Below are 14,955 nucleotides of genomic sequence, written 5' to 3' on the forward strand. Positions count from 1 at the left end.
CTTTAGGCATAAATGTCCCGTTATGCCCCGCTCTACCCTACAAAAATATAATCAGCTAACTGTGAAAAAATAGTAATATTTTTCCATATTTTTTCTAGTATTCTAGTCGGAAAAATTTAAACAAAATGAAGGGGTTGTAAATTTCGCAAGGTCATAACTTTCTAACACTAAAATATAATTAAATTTTATGCAAGATTGTGATGCAAAATATTTTATCAACTTGTTGCTTCTCACGTTTGGTTCGTAAAAGACGTTTTTATAAATATTTATAAAAAGTCTTTTGCGGACGAAATTCCGTTGGCCTTGTTACAAAGATGTGCAAGATTTTTATACAACTAAAGTTGGGTTTTACACATTTTACTCAAAAAAATGATTTAAAAAACTGCCACCGCTAAATTTAGAAAACCAGGAATTTGAAATAGTTTACGTAATTAAAAGTTAATAATAATAAAAAAACTTTCTCAACTTAATTGCTATGGAATAGATTTACAAAGTGTGATAATTAGAGAAGAGCAAAGTAAGAAAATATTGTATATTCTTATGCAGCTTTAAAAAATGTTAAAAATTTAGTTGCAGCAAAAAACTTTCACTTTATAATTGAAAATTGAGTTTTTGTTCAAATAAAAAAAGAAACTTGATGTAAACCTGTTTGACAACTACTTGTTTTAAAACTGCTTAAGAATTTATCCTTGTATATATACAAGGAGAAATTCTTAACTGGACGTCCTAAAGGTGAACGTATGGTTGTCTTTAAATCAAAAGAGGACGTCATTAAGGTATTGCATGTCCATGTTATGGGCATGCGACACCTTAAGGACGTCCAAATGAGTAATAACGAATTTTCCTAGGAAAACGCGTGTTTACTGATTTTCCTAGGAAAACGCGTGTCTACTGGAAACTTTTTAAAACTGAAATTTCAATGACGGCTGCGATTGTTAGAGAAATAACATTCTAAAAATGTTTAAAAGTTTAATTTTAATTGTTATAAAATATTGTAAAGTTAATACTAGGTAGTTTATAAAGAAATTACCTTCATTTATAAACAGTTTATAATACAGTAGTCTCTCGCTTAATTGCGCAAATTGAAACAGGCACTGCGGTGCGCAATTAACTAGGAGTGCGCAAATAAGAAAAAGATAAGGAAAAATTTAGCAAACTAAATTATTAACTATTTAAACAAATCTTTATTAAGAAATATGTTATGCATGACAGAAAAAGTCATGAATTTTAGGCTGATATGCATTCTGCAGCTTTTCTCGTTTAATTTTCATAATTACTGACCGTAGTTGTTTGATGATAGTTGTTCGTAGCTATTCATTAATTTATCGTTATCGTCTTTTAAAATTGCTTTAGCATTTTGACATTTTAGTTGCTTGCCAATATCGATTAGAGATAAATGTATTAATTCAATACCTAAGAAGTCTGTACCATTGTCTATCTCATCATTATTAGCTTCTTCTTCATCAAAATTATTACCCATAGCAACTACATTATCAATATTTTCTTCAAAAGCCAAACAATCTTCAACATCTTCCTTGATTGCTTCAATATACGTTGGAGAATCTTCACAGTCAATTGATTCAAAATTGCTGATATCTTCCGAACTGATCATATTTTCTATTCCTTCAATTTCGTTCAGCAGTAAGAGCATATAAAAAGATACAAAGTCAGCCTCAGAGCAGAGTTCAGTGTTAACAAGACTAGAAATCTGAAATAATTCTGCCTTGTTGACGCAACTTTTGAGAGATGAAGGTTGAATTGATTTCCAAGCCGAATCTAAATATTTAGCAGCGTCAAGAAGATGTGCGGGCTTCCCGTATTCAACTCCTGCTGCACCTCTTTTGCACAAGACTACTTTCTTTCTGATATTCCTTTGTATTTACATCGAGGCTGTAATATAACAATATGTCTGAGAGATATAGATATTTATATCGCTTTTTGAGAGCCGCAATAATCCCCATATCACTTGGTTGCTTCTAACTTGTGCAATTTGGAGGGAAGAAAACAACTTTTAAAAGATTTCGCTCAAATGCCTCAAAATGTCCAGGTGCATTGTCTAATAATAAAAGAACAGGCAAGCCATTTTTGCGTTTAACTTCAGGATAAAAGGACTTCATTGAACCATTTCCAACATATAGAGACATCCATCCATGCATTTTTCTGTCTAAAATACGGTATAGGCCATGTTCTACTGACTATACAAGCAGGTCATGCAGCTTTTCCAATCATAGAACAGGGCACTTTGTGAGATCCTGTTGCGTTGAAGCAAACAACTAAAGTCACTCTTTCTTTAGATTTTTTTTTACCTCTTGTAGTTACTAATAGTGTTCGGCACAAATTCAAATAGTTTGATCAAATATGCGTCAAATGTTTGAAATGGCCAAATTCAAATCTTCCTATTTTGAATTTAGATCAAATTCAAATCTTTCCAAGATTTGATGTATATTTGAACGTTATTTAACTTATTTCATTTATTAATTTTAGTTATCTGAATCTATAAATTTTATTCATATTGCAGCATTTGTTACTATTTCTCACACATTACAGCTTCTTTTGTTCTTTTTAATCCAACCAAGACTTCAAGCACTGGCAAGCTTGAATGGTATCTGCAGAGAGAAGATTTCTTTTGTCAGTAATAAGATTTTTTCCTAATGAGAAGAGCCTTTCTGATGATACAGATGTAGCAGGAATGGCCAGGTAATCTCTGGCCATTCTGGATAGGTTTGGATATTTGTCAGATCGAGATTTCCACCAAAGTAATATGTTGCTATTATTGCCGCCATCTATCTTACTTGTATCATTACAATAGTTTTCAAACTCATTACATGGGTTTGATGAAACACGCGATTTGAACGGGGTATATTTTGAAACGTTTTGAATGCTTGTAGCCGTTGTACCATTGCTTGGGGCATAATTGATTTGATATTCACAATTGACTGTGTCCATAATCTTTGTATACGACTCGCTGTTTGCGCCCTTATCATTTTTGTAATATTCAATACCAAATCTTGGGTCCAGGACAGTGCAGATAGTAAAGCAGTCACTAGTCAAATTATAATATTTTGAAATTTTTGCGAGCGCTGCAACTGTAGAGCGGTGTAGATTATCTTCAGGGTTGGTTTTTGTGGTCATCCATTCAGTAATGTGATCCAAAAGAATATTGAAGAGAGGAACCACCAAAGACAATGTGGAATATGAATCACCACTAATGAGCTGGGTAAATTCCTTGAATGGTTCAAGATACAAAACAATTGTTTCAAACCTGTTCCAAACATCTGCTGAAATTGATAGACAACAGTCTGGATTGTTTGCAGTTGAGTCAAAATCGCAAAAATACGCAATGAAACCAACTTTTAATTCCATTGCTCGTTTAAGCATATCAGCTGTTGAGTTCCATCTTGTAGGGACATCAAGTATTGGTTTTAAGGTGCAATTTGATTGCTGGAAACCTTTGAACCTAGAATATGATTGAGGACTGGATCGGATTTTTTTAATTCCTGTTCTAAGTTTTACAAGATCATCTTTCAAAACATCCAAACCTGCTTGCGCGCCCAAATTCAGCACATGAGCAAAACACCGGATATGCTCAAAGGTGGTTTTAATTTCGTACTTGGAATTTAAAATATCCATAAATGAATTATTATTGGAAGCATTATCTAAGGTAATGCCCATTCCTTTGCTTGTAAGACCGAATTCAATCAAAACTGACAAGAATGCATTAGATAAACTTGAACCTGAATGGGAATCAGGCAAGGATTTGAAATCAAGAGTTTTGGCATATAGGTTCCAGTCTTTGTCAATGTAATGAGCCGTTATGCCCATAAAAGCAATGTTGTTGGGTGATGTCCAGCAGTCAGTGGTGAATGAAACCTTTGAGTCAAGATTCAAAAAAAGGGTCTTTAGCAATTGTTTTTTGGTGTTGTAAGTGTCCATTATCTGGCGTTTTAATTGGCGCGCACTCATAATTGACAAATTTGGTTTCAGTAGAGTGAGTAGTCTACGAAAGTGGCTGGACTCTACCTCATTAAATGATTGATCATTCTTGACAATCCAGCTAACTAAGTATTCATTGAATAGATCTTGAGAATAAACGATTGGTGTCATTATCATGTCATCTAAACGTCGTTGCTTTGGTTCTCTGTCCCCAAGTAATTTGCTTTTGTGTTGAGAATTTAAATGGTTCATTAGATTTGTTGTCCCACCTTTATTGTAAGCATACTTGTTCTTGTGCTTTGGACAATGCTGGCATATGGCCTTGGTTTTGTCATGCTCATCAACTGTGAAATGATCCCATACAATTGATTGTGAACGTTTGGTGGTTTTTGTAACAGAAAAAGATTCGGGTTCTGGATTATCCGACATAATTAGGAATGTAATATATATTTCTGAAATAGATACATTTCAAGGTTGTTTACAAATAGTAAATATACTAATATTAAGTAAACACCTAATGAAAATGATTAAAATAATAATGGTTTAAATAATAAAAATAATATTATTAATAATGATAACAATAATAATAATTATATATAAGTCACTTGTCTTTATAAATACAATAGCTACATAAACAAAGTTAGACAGTTACAAACAGTTAAAACTGATAAAACGTAAAAGTAAACAATGACATATAGCAACTATTATAATGAAAAACAAGGAAAAATAATTAATGAAAATAAGAATAACGAGTATTAAAATAAATTTGAATTTGAATACACGACGGAAAATACAAACAATAGACAAACATACAAGACAATATACAAAAACGCACAGAAAATTAATAAAATTAAAAAAAAAAATTCTTTGCTTTCAAGCAAGCCATTATTATATTTTTTTATTATTTTCTTTTTTCGAATGATTGTTTCTTTCAATGAATGTTTTTCGATTCGTTATTGTTTTACTTTTTCCATTTTTATTGTGGTTAAATTGTATTTGCAATTTTTTCTTTTGATTTTTACATATATTTTTTTCTACGTTTTTTCTTTTAATCTTGTACTTTGTTTACATTTCTTTTCTTTTTTTCTTTCTCTATGCTCTTTACTTTCTCTTTAATATTAACAAACTTTAATTAAAAACTCTTTTTTTTTTTTTTTTTTTTTTTTTGCGTTATTGAAAGGCGACCCCCAATACGGAAACCACAGCAAAGACCCCGGAAAAAAGGGATATATATGTTTGCGGGCCTGTAAAATTTGGCGTTTTTTTTTCAAACGCAAAAATTGAGAACAAAGTGAATATTTGAAAATCAAATCCAAATCCTCCAGATATTTGTCAAATCAAATTCAAATCTATCCCCTCAAAGAACAGTTCAAATTCAAATCTTTAAAGGTTTGACGTATATTTGATTTTGCCGAACACTAGTTACTAAGCTTTCAGTAGGCATTAACAGAGAATATCTAGGCAGCAAGCGAAAAAAAAGTCTAGTTTCATCGATATTGTATACATTTTTAGGTCTGTACATTTTAATAACTGAGTAAAGGTCCTCAAGTTGCTGAAGAAGAACAGTATAATCTTTGTCAACTTCAGCTCCTTCTCCAAAGAGATGCATTGATTTTAAGCCTCAACGACAACAAAAGTTTGCGAGCCATTGCTAAGAAGCTTTAAATTCTTCTTCTTTTGTATTTAATTTTTGCGCTATTTCTTTTGCTTTCATAATTGCTAACGATGGAAGCACATCAATCTTCGAACGACGCAATGCATCAATCCAAATATATAGCTCATTTTCTATTGCTTCAAATTTTCTAGACGATAATCGAAACACTTTTTTTCTAGCTTCTTCTGTCATTAGTAAACTTCTTTTTTCTATTTGATCTCGATTATTCCAGAGAGATTAAATCAAATTTTCAGTTACACTATATTCTCTTGCAATCGCTCGTTTGCTTGGCGCATCACTTTTTTTAAGCTTAGCTATAATTTCGACTCGTTGATCTTCTGATAATCTTTTTCCTTTACCTTTAGCCATAGGAAGTAAGGATAAAAAAGTTGGAATAAGAGAACTGTGAATTGACGCCGAAATTTAAAATAAAGATGATTGATAAAATGAGACTTGATTGATAAATCGTTAAAACTTATTATTATCTGTTTAAAACAAGATTTATCATTTATTTCGATTCGAATTCGAATTCGAACTATTTATCCATTTACATTCTGATAAAATCATTATCTCAAAATATTTATGATAAAAACTAGTTTTTAACTTAACACAGGAAAATAATAGTTACGTTTTCTGATCTAATTACAATTTCAACAAAAAAACTCAGTAAAAAATTGAAACACATATATTTTTGGCCTAAACGCGCAATTAACTGGGATGCGCAACTAAATGGGTGCGTAATTAAGCGAGAGACTACTGTACCTTGATTCAAATAAATTTAGATTTTTCGAATCGAATCGCTTTTCTGATTTGATTTGAAATATCGAAGTTTCGCAAGGGCTTCTTTAGTATTTAATTTAGATTACTAGTATTCTTTAGTATTTTATTTATAATTATTATTTTCTTGTGTATTAGGGATCTCTTGCATGGGCGCCGGCAGGCAAGGGCAAGGGCAAGGGGGGGCAGTCCCTGGAAAAGCAAAATAACAAATTTTAATATTCACAAAATTTTTTTTAACTGTTAAAAGATTTTATTTCGATATCTTATTGATTTAACTCATTTATGGTTTACTTATAGTAAATGTCTACTGTTTAAAAGAAATATTACTATCAAATGCAATGACTTCCACGATGGCGGAAGCTTTTTTATATAAGCAAATTTTATATTTTAAAAAAAAAGATGTTTGAATAGAAGTCTAAAAAAAGATATGATAGAAATAGATCATAGAAAAATAAAAAAGGAACAAATAGAAAAAGATAATGGATAAAGGTGAAGTATAGAAACCAAAAAGAAGAGAGGAAGAAAAAAAAGGAAAATAAAGGAAATAATAATAAAAATTAAAAAAAAAATCGAATTACAATAACAAATTTCTTACGCAAACAAATAAAACTTCGAACCAACGAAGAAAGAATTGGAAAGAATTGTGATCAAATTTTTTAAATTATTTTTTAATGTGTCAGTTTCATTTACTTTTTATGCTGTTGTTCTTTTTGTTTGTTGGCAAAATGTTTCTTGTTAGTATTGTATTTCTATTTATTTTTTTCTAATTTATTGTGTTATATTTATTTTAATATTACTATTATCTTGTGTTTTTTGCTAGCTAAATGTTGATTATTATAATTATATATATTTAATTTGATTAACTTGCATTAACCTGCTGTATTTTGATTTTTGTTTTGTTTGTTGGAATATGTCTAATTTGTATTTAATAAATCATTTAATGTTTTTTAACTAATCATTATATTATTATATAATTTAGCATTATTAGGTGTTTACTTCGCATTAGTTTTTTAACTGTAAACAACCATAATTGTAAACAACCATGAATGTAAAATCTTTATTCAGAAATATATATGATTGATGTAATAAAAAAATTTTTGAAAAAAAGTTTCTTCAATTTATTTAATTTTGTGGACTGTTCTGAATTTAGGTTTTTACAATTTTTTTTTCAGAATACTGAAAAGAATGTCTAAAAAACGACAAAGTTGTAATATTTTGGATTACTTCAATTTTAAACGTGTTGCAACTACAGATGATTCCGAAAAATCACAGGAACACATTACTCTTCCTCAACCGGTAGTGGCACCAAGTGAAAGCCATTGTGATGCTAGACAGCAACTAGATGTTGATGCATGCAACGGAAACATGCAGAAAACGTCAGAAGTTATGATTGCAGATAAATCATCAGAATGTAAAAATGATAACGATAACTCAGTTTTCGATGTTGGACTTTATATTCAGGCAACAGCTAGAATAAATGATGATTTTAAGTATCATATACTAATCAAACCATTCAAGCCCCATGAAACTTATGATTTCAAAAAAGATGTGCCAGTATATGAAGCTGGAAAGCGACGGTTTAGACATGCATAGTTGGTTCAATATGCTCCTTGGGTGGTGTACTTTTCAAAACTAAAAGGTGCTGTTTGTATATATTGCATTCTTTTCCCACAAAAAGTACGTCGAGGTTTTCAAGGTGCATTTACTACAGCCTTTAGAAAATATAAGGATTTTAACGAATGTGCTCGAAATCACATGTCATCGTAATGGCATATGTGTTCTCAACAAGATGCTGAAAACTTCATGACAGTGAGAAGAAATCTAAACAAGGAAATTGTATGTCAGCTTGATGATTCTATAAAACGATTTGTTGAAGCAAACAGACAGAAGCTCTTTTCTATCCTTTCAACGACTTTGTTGTTGAAAGGATAGAAAGGAAGTAAAGGAAATATGCATCAGCTATTGAACTTTCGAATTGAAGCTGGTGATAAGATTATAAAAAGTTACTTTGATACTGCTGCAAAGAATGCAAAATATACATCACATCAAACCGAAAAAGAATTGATCAAAATATCTGAACAGATTCTGGTAAATGATATAATGTCAGCTGCAAATAACTCTATTGGATTCTCAGTATTAGCTGATGAAACAGCCGATATTTTAGGGACAGAACAATTATCCATTGGAATACGCTTAGTCAACCCAACAAAAGAGCAAATGATTCGGGAAGAATTCCTTGAATTTGTTCTACCGAACGTCATGTCTGCAGCATCAATTTCCGACGCCATACTAAGCAAGTGTTTATCATTAGGTCTCAGTTTAGATCGTCTGTTAGGTCAGGGATACGATGGTTGCTCAACCATGGCAGGAAAGGATAACGGCGTCTAATCAAGCATCAGAATGAAATATCCAAAGGCGGCTTTTATTCATTGCTCATTACATAGACTAAACTTGGTTGCAAATGATCTGAGTGCATTTCCGCAAATTCGCAATACAATTGGTACTATCAAGTCAATTATTGCGTTATCCATGAAAACCCTAAAAGAAGGTCAATGATACCCAACGTTCCTCTTCTCTGCGAGACTCGATGGACTGCAAAGTGTAAGAGCATACGAGTGTTTTGTGATAATTTTGACCAAATATTTACCCAGTTGGATGTGTTATCAACGAAGCAAACGAAAACACACATCAATCGGCACATCAGTTGTTGTTAGCATCCAGCTCAACAACTTTTTTATTTGGACTAATTATCATTTCATTTTACTCAGCTCTCTTGGAACCCTGTACTTAAGCACTTCAAGCCATTCAACTAGACCTTCCACAAGTACAGAGGCACATTCACGAATTGCTCTTGGTTGTAAATCTACACCGTAACAAGGCAGATATGCATTTCAGTGCAGATATCTACAAGAGAGATGATCCAGTTGTCTGAAAAGTTGAACATTCAACTAACACCACCAAGACAATGTTCAAGGCAGTTATACCGAAACAATTGTGGAGCAACGGATACAAATGTTGAGGAATACTTTCGCCAGGCTATGTATATCCCTTATCTCGATTCATTAATCGATTCGCTTCAAACGCGTTTCTCAGAAGATAACATTGTTCAATTTAACCTTTGTTTACTTCATCCTGCAAAGATGAGAACTTTAACTCATTCATTGAGAAAATGTCAACTGTCAATGAAGTATACAAAATTGATAACTTTAAACTCGATGGTGTAATTTAGTTTGATTTTTGGTTCATTCAAAACACAGTAAACGAATTCACAGATTTACTACCAAGGACTGTGTTCTACCCTGCAGTTCGTGAAGCTTTGCTCATTTTAATAACACTGCCAACAACATGTACTGTAGAAAGATCATTTAGTACATTGCGGCGCGTGAAGACTTGGCTACGATTAACCATGTCTAATGAGCGATTGTCTGGGTTTTGCATGTTTAGCGTGCATCGTTAAAAAATACGCTCCAGAAAATCCGAATTTACGGAATAAATTGTAAAAAAGTTTGGCAGCGAACGCCGACGACAACAATTTCTATTTACTGAATAACAATGATTTAATTCTTCTGTTTTTATTTTTACATTTTCTTTAATTTTCTGTTGTCACTAGTCTAATAAAATGACTTGATTAACTGATGCATTTATGTAGTTTTTGGAATATCACTGTTGAATTTTATTTTTCCCCCTCCCCCCACCCCCTTGTAAAAAATCCCGCCGGCGCCCATGATCTTATGGATTATATTAAGGATTGTCCATAAATTAGTTAATATATATTAAGGATTGTCCATATAAGGATATATTAAGGATTGTCCATAAATTACTTAACGCAAAGTTTCACAATAAACAAACTAAAAAAAGATCATAAGTTTTCCCTCGCAGAGTCTTAACTTAAATATATAATCAAAATAGAATATTAAGTTAAATGAATATCGCCTCGTAAAAGAGCATAGTATCTCCTACTTCTGTTTATTAAAATGTTTTTTGTTGCATAATTTATGGACGATCCCATTGTTGTTGTTTGTTTTTTTTTAATTTTTCTAAAAGCGATAAACAAGGTAAGTGTAATTGCTATATATACCTTAATTTTTATTTGTTTTACATTTTAAGTATTTAAAGTATAAATTTTGTTTGATTATGGAAGACTTCCACATTGTAATAAAGTACAAATTGTAAAAAAAAAACTTTGTAAAAAAATTACAAAGTGGGAAGACTTGACCTGTGTGTCAAATGTCTGGAGTAGAATCTACGCTTATTAAAAAACAATTTGACTCTTGTGTTTTCTAAATAAAAGTATTAAAATATTAATTTCCTAACAATTTCATAAATTCTTCGCAAAAGCTTGCTGATAAATATAATCGATTTCTTCTTCCACGATATTCATACGTTTTAAGATGCCCTTTTAAAAAAGAGTCATATTCACTAAGTAATTCTATAATACCTAAATAATTTCCACTGATCCAATAATTTGATTTTCTCAACGTAACAGTAAACAAGAAAAAGCAATTGACAGAAAAAATCTCTAAACAAGGAAAAGCAATTGACAGAAACAATTTTTATCAGAAATTTATATCAAAAAATTAAACTATTGCGATGCTGTTGAATAAGTAATCTATAGTTGCACTTGAAAGTGCAAGTATAGATTCTTTTCTTATTTAACACCATTTTCAACAATAGGTTTTAATTACTGGTAAAACAGATTTTTTTGATTTTGACATCATTTCATTGAAAATTGTCAACATTTTGAAAATCTTCATTAACTTTAATGCATTGCAATCAAGTTTTGACATCGAAAACCAGCAGTTTAAATTAGATTTCAGAAGAAATTTCTTTAAGCTCTTTGACTAAATTAAGGTTGCGTTTGAATTATTTTACAATAGTTCATCTTCGAGAGTTATAGTACTAAACAAAGCATGATCGTAGTTAACTACCTCTTTATTTTCATCTTCTTTATCAGAATTTGCTTCAGCATTATTTTTGCCAGCATCTTCTTCATTTTCTTCATTTGCTGTTGAAGCACGCTTGGTGCTCTGCAAGAACTCTGAAACGTGCATACTGACATGTCTAATGATAGCTTAGCAATTATTTCAACAACCACTTTTGAGCGAGATCGAAATTGTGTGGATTTTTGGATTGTCATATATTGATGGAATTCCCATAAAAATTGTTGTTTTATTTTTTTATTTTTACACCATTTTATGTGACTAATCGCATTATCAATAGATTCAAAAATGAGCGAAAATTGCCTTGCAGTTGCAATTTATATGCTTCTTTAAAATATTAAAACGGAGTTGACGCTTTGATATTTTTATATTTCTCAGAGAAATACGTGAAAAATAAATCCTTGTGAGCAAATTTTGATGTCTTTTTCAATATTTTTATTAGTAATCTTGGTTTATTTATTTTTCTTATTCAATTTTTTGGTATTTAGGTATTTAAAGACCGAGGTTTTGAGATTTAAAAGTGATCGAAATTTCTTAGACCGAGGTGTCCGAGACGAGCGAGATCTGAAAGTGTAAGCTATTGACAAGATAAGACACTGTTTTAAAAAACAGCAAAAAGGATATAAATAAATCTATTCCAGGAATTAATAAAATTAGTTCTAACAAGCTAGAGAAAAAAATTAATGTGTTAAGAAAAATTAATGTGTTTGCGAAATTTTTTTATTAGTTTTTAAGGCCCAAGAAAGACAATGAAAATTTTTTATAATAATGAATGCAAGTTGACTATGAAGCCTAAATTCATATAGCACCTTAATATTAACAAAAAATGTTACAAATGCGTAACATAACGTAACATAACTGTTAGGGCTACAGATCTCGAAAAATAAAAGCAGAGGCAACTGGCCCTGATTTTTCTTGCTGCACCATTTTGCGTTTAAGTTAGCCAATATTCACTTTAATTTGGCATTTTTTCATTTTAATTTGGCAATTTTCACTTTACAAATTATAGTGAAATTTGCTTAATCAAAATGAAAAAAATGCCAAGTTAAAGTGAAATTTGGCCAACTGAAGCTACTACTACCATTTTCACTTTAATTTGGCATTTTATCATTTTAATTTGGTAATTTTCACTTTAATTTGTAAAGAAAAATTTGCCGAATTAAAATAAAAAAATGCCAAATTAAAGTAAAAATTAGTCAACTTAACCTATTACTACTACTATTTTCACTTTACAAATTAAAGTGAAAATTACCAAATTAAAACAAAAAAATGCCAAATTAAAGTGAAAACTGTATAACTTTAATGCAAAAAGGTGTAGTAATAAACACTGCAATGAACTTTCAGAACAAATAGTATGAAGATTTAAATAAGTTTAGATTGAATAAGTTTAATGAAAAAAAATAATAACAGAAAATCTTTAAAAAAATAATAAAATAAGGAAAAAAATAGAGAACCACAGTTTTAAAAATAAAATTGCGGGATAAGGGGTTGTCCATAAAGTACGTAGGACAAAAACTTTGAAATTTGACACCTCCTCCCCCCTGTTGTCATGCATTCATTTAAGTTCCCACCCCCTTAAAAAGTACGTACGTTTTTCAAATCCCTCTTCCTCTCTAACTTTTTTTTTTTTCAATAAAAAAGTTTATCGAAAAAAAAGAAGGTGGAAGAGGTACCTTAGATACTTTGTACGACCCTAAAGCTCTTTGTTTGCGGTACAGGATCCCAATTTAAAAAATGTTATTAAATATACACAAATTTGTGGACACCATACATAACATTAACATCTCATGGCCGAGATGTTAATGTTATGTACTAAGACGGCGGAGATCGGAGTTCGATTCCTGTTAATATCCTGATATATTTTGTTTTAATAACGAATCAAATAAAAATAAACTATACTTAAGGCGAACGTTTTTTTCAGGCACCCCTAATTAGTAAGTCCGTAAAAAACGAGTCTTAAGCGAGATCATTAATATGGAAAACAAAGCCTAAAACCCAGTGTCAAAGGTAGACTACCCATACCCCTTAATTGAGAAAGGTGGGGTGGGGGTGTGACAGCAAATTTTAAGCCCTTTTGCTAATTTAAGAAGTTTTTTATTTTAGCAAAACCTAGCGGTAAAGTTTGGATGATTTTGAGACCCTAATAACACGTTTTTTTTTTGTTTTTTTTTGGGGGGGGCCTCCGACCTATTTGCCACGCCACTGCTAAAACCTGTTTTTTGTTGACTCAAAAAATAGTTTGCTTGAAATACGCCTTACTCAGGGCCAGTTTGCTTGCCCTCCTCCTCCCTCCCTGGCCAAATGTGCGGTCACTAATGTAGTAAAATTTTTAACTTTAATATCTAAAACTAAATTTAAATTTATTGACAGATTTTAAATTTCGTTGGAAAATATTGTTAATTACAAAAGTTATGACCATGCAAAATTTACAGCTCCTCTTTTTTTTTGGAGAGGGGGAGGGGGTCGGAAAATTTGCGCCCATGCATGTGTGTGCATAGAGGGAAACTATACCCTTTACTCCCTATACAATATAAATTTTTATGTTGGCAAACTAGGATCTTTAGTCTAAAATTTAACTTTTCTATTGATTAGATGGATAATTGTGATAAATTAGAAAATCGAAATACGTACTTTTAAATTGAATCACCCCATCCCTTCCCATACGCTTTCGTACGCTTTTTGAAGACCTCCCTCTCCCCCCCCCCCCCCCTACAACCGTACGTACTTTATGGACGACACCTAAGAAGATAGGAGTAGAAAAAATAATCTCCACTTAGAAAGATTCAATGAAAAAGAAAATGAAACCTGGGAAGAAAGCGAAGCGAAAATGAAATTATATAAGAAAAGCTTGGCATAACAAACGACATTTTCATTAAAACATAGAACGGGGTAAAATATAAAAAGGGAATAAAGAAGAGTACAGTTATTGCAAAGTTCTAAAATTATATTTAAAAAAAAAAAAATTTAATCGATGCAAACGATTCAAAACGTGGAAAGAAAAAATATTTATAAGCGAAGATTTTAGTAAAAGGACGATCAAAAAAGAAGGCAAAAACCAAAGAATTTTGCAAAAACCAAAGAATTTTGCAAAAACCAAAGAATTTTGCAAAAACCAAAGAATTTTGCAAAAACCAAAGAACTACGTGCAGGCGGTATGCACCCTAGAGCTGTTTATAATAAGCTAGTCAAAAGATTGCGCAAACTGAGTGATTGCGTCATCGTTCAAGAACAATTAAAAATTTTCTTCTTGCTATAAAAATAATCACGAATGTGAAAAAATTAAGCTTCCTTCACATTGATTAGGACTTCAAAAAAAACTCAAAACTAAAAACACTTTTCTATAATATTTGATTAAAAGATATATGGTGTTCTTCCAATGAGCTTTGAAATAGCTCTTTCTAATTTTCAAAGAGGTATAAAATAATTTCAGAGAGACATGGAAAAACGCGGCGGAGGAGTTCCTATTTACGTAAAAAATAACCTTGCACATTTTATTAGAAAAGATTCGACTGTGTTTTAAAGAAATCCTTTCGATTCAAATATAAAACAAAAATAATAAAAACATTCTTTTAAGCTGCTGTTATAGGACACGTGACGGTGCGTGAGAAAATTATAGCTCGTACTTACGTCATTATTACATAATTAACA

This window comes from Hydra vulgaris, chromosome 08, assembly GCF_038396675.1.
Source record: "Hydra vulgaris chromosome 08, alternate assembly HydraT2T_AEP".
Classification (NCBI taxonomy): domain Eukaryota; kingdom Metazoa; phylum Cnidaria; class Hydrozoa; order Anthoathecata; family Hydridae; genus Hydra; species Hydra vulgaris.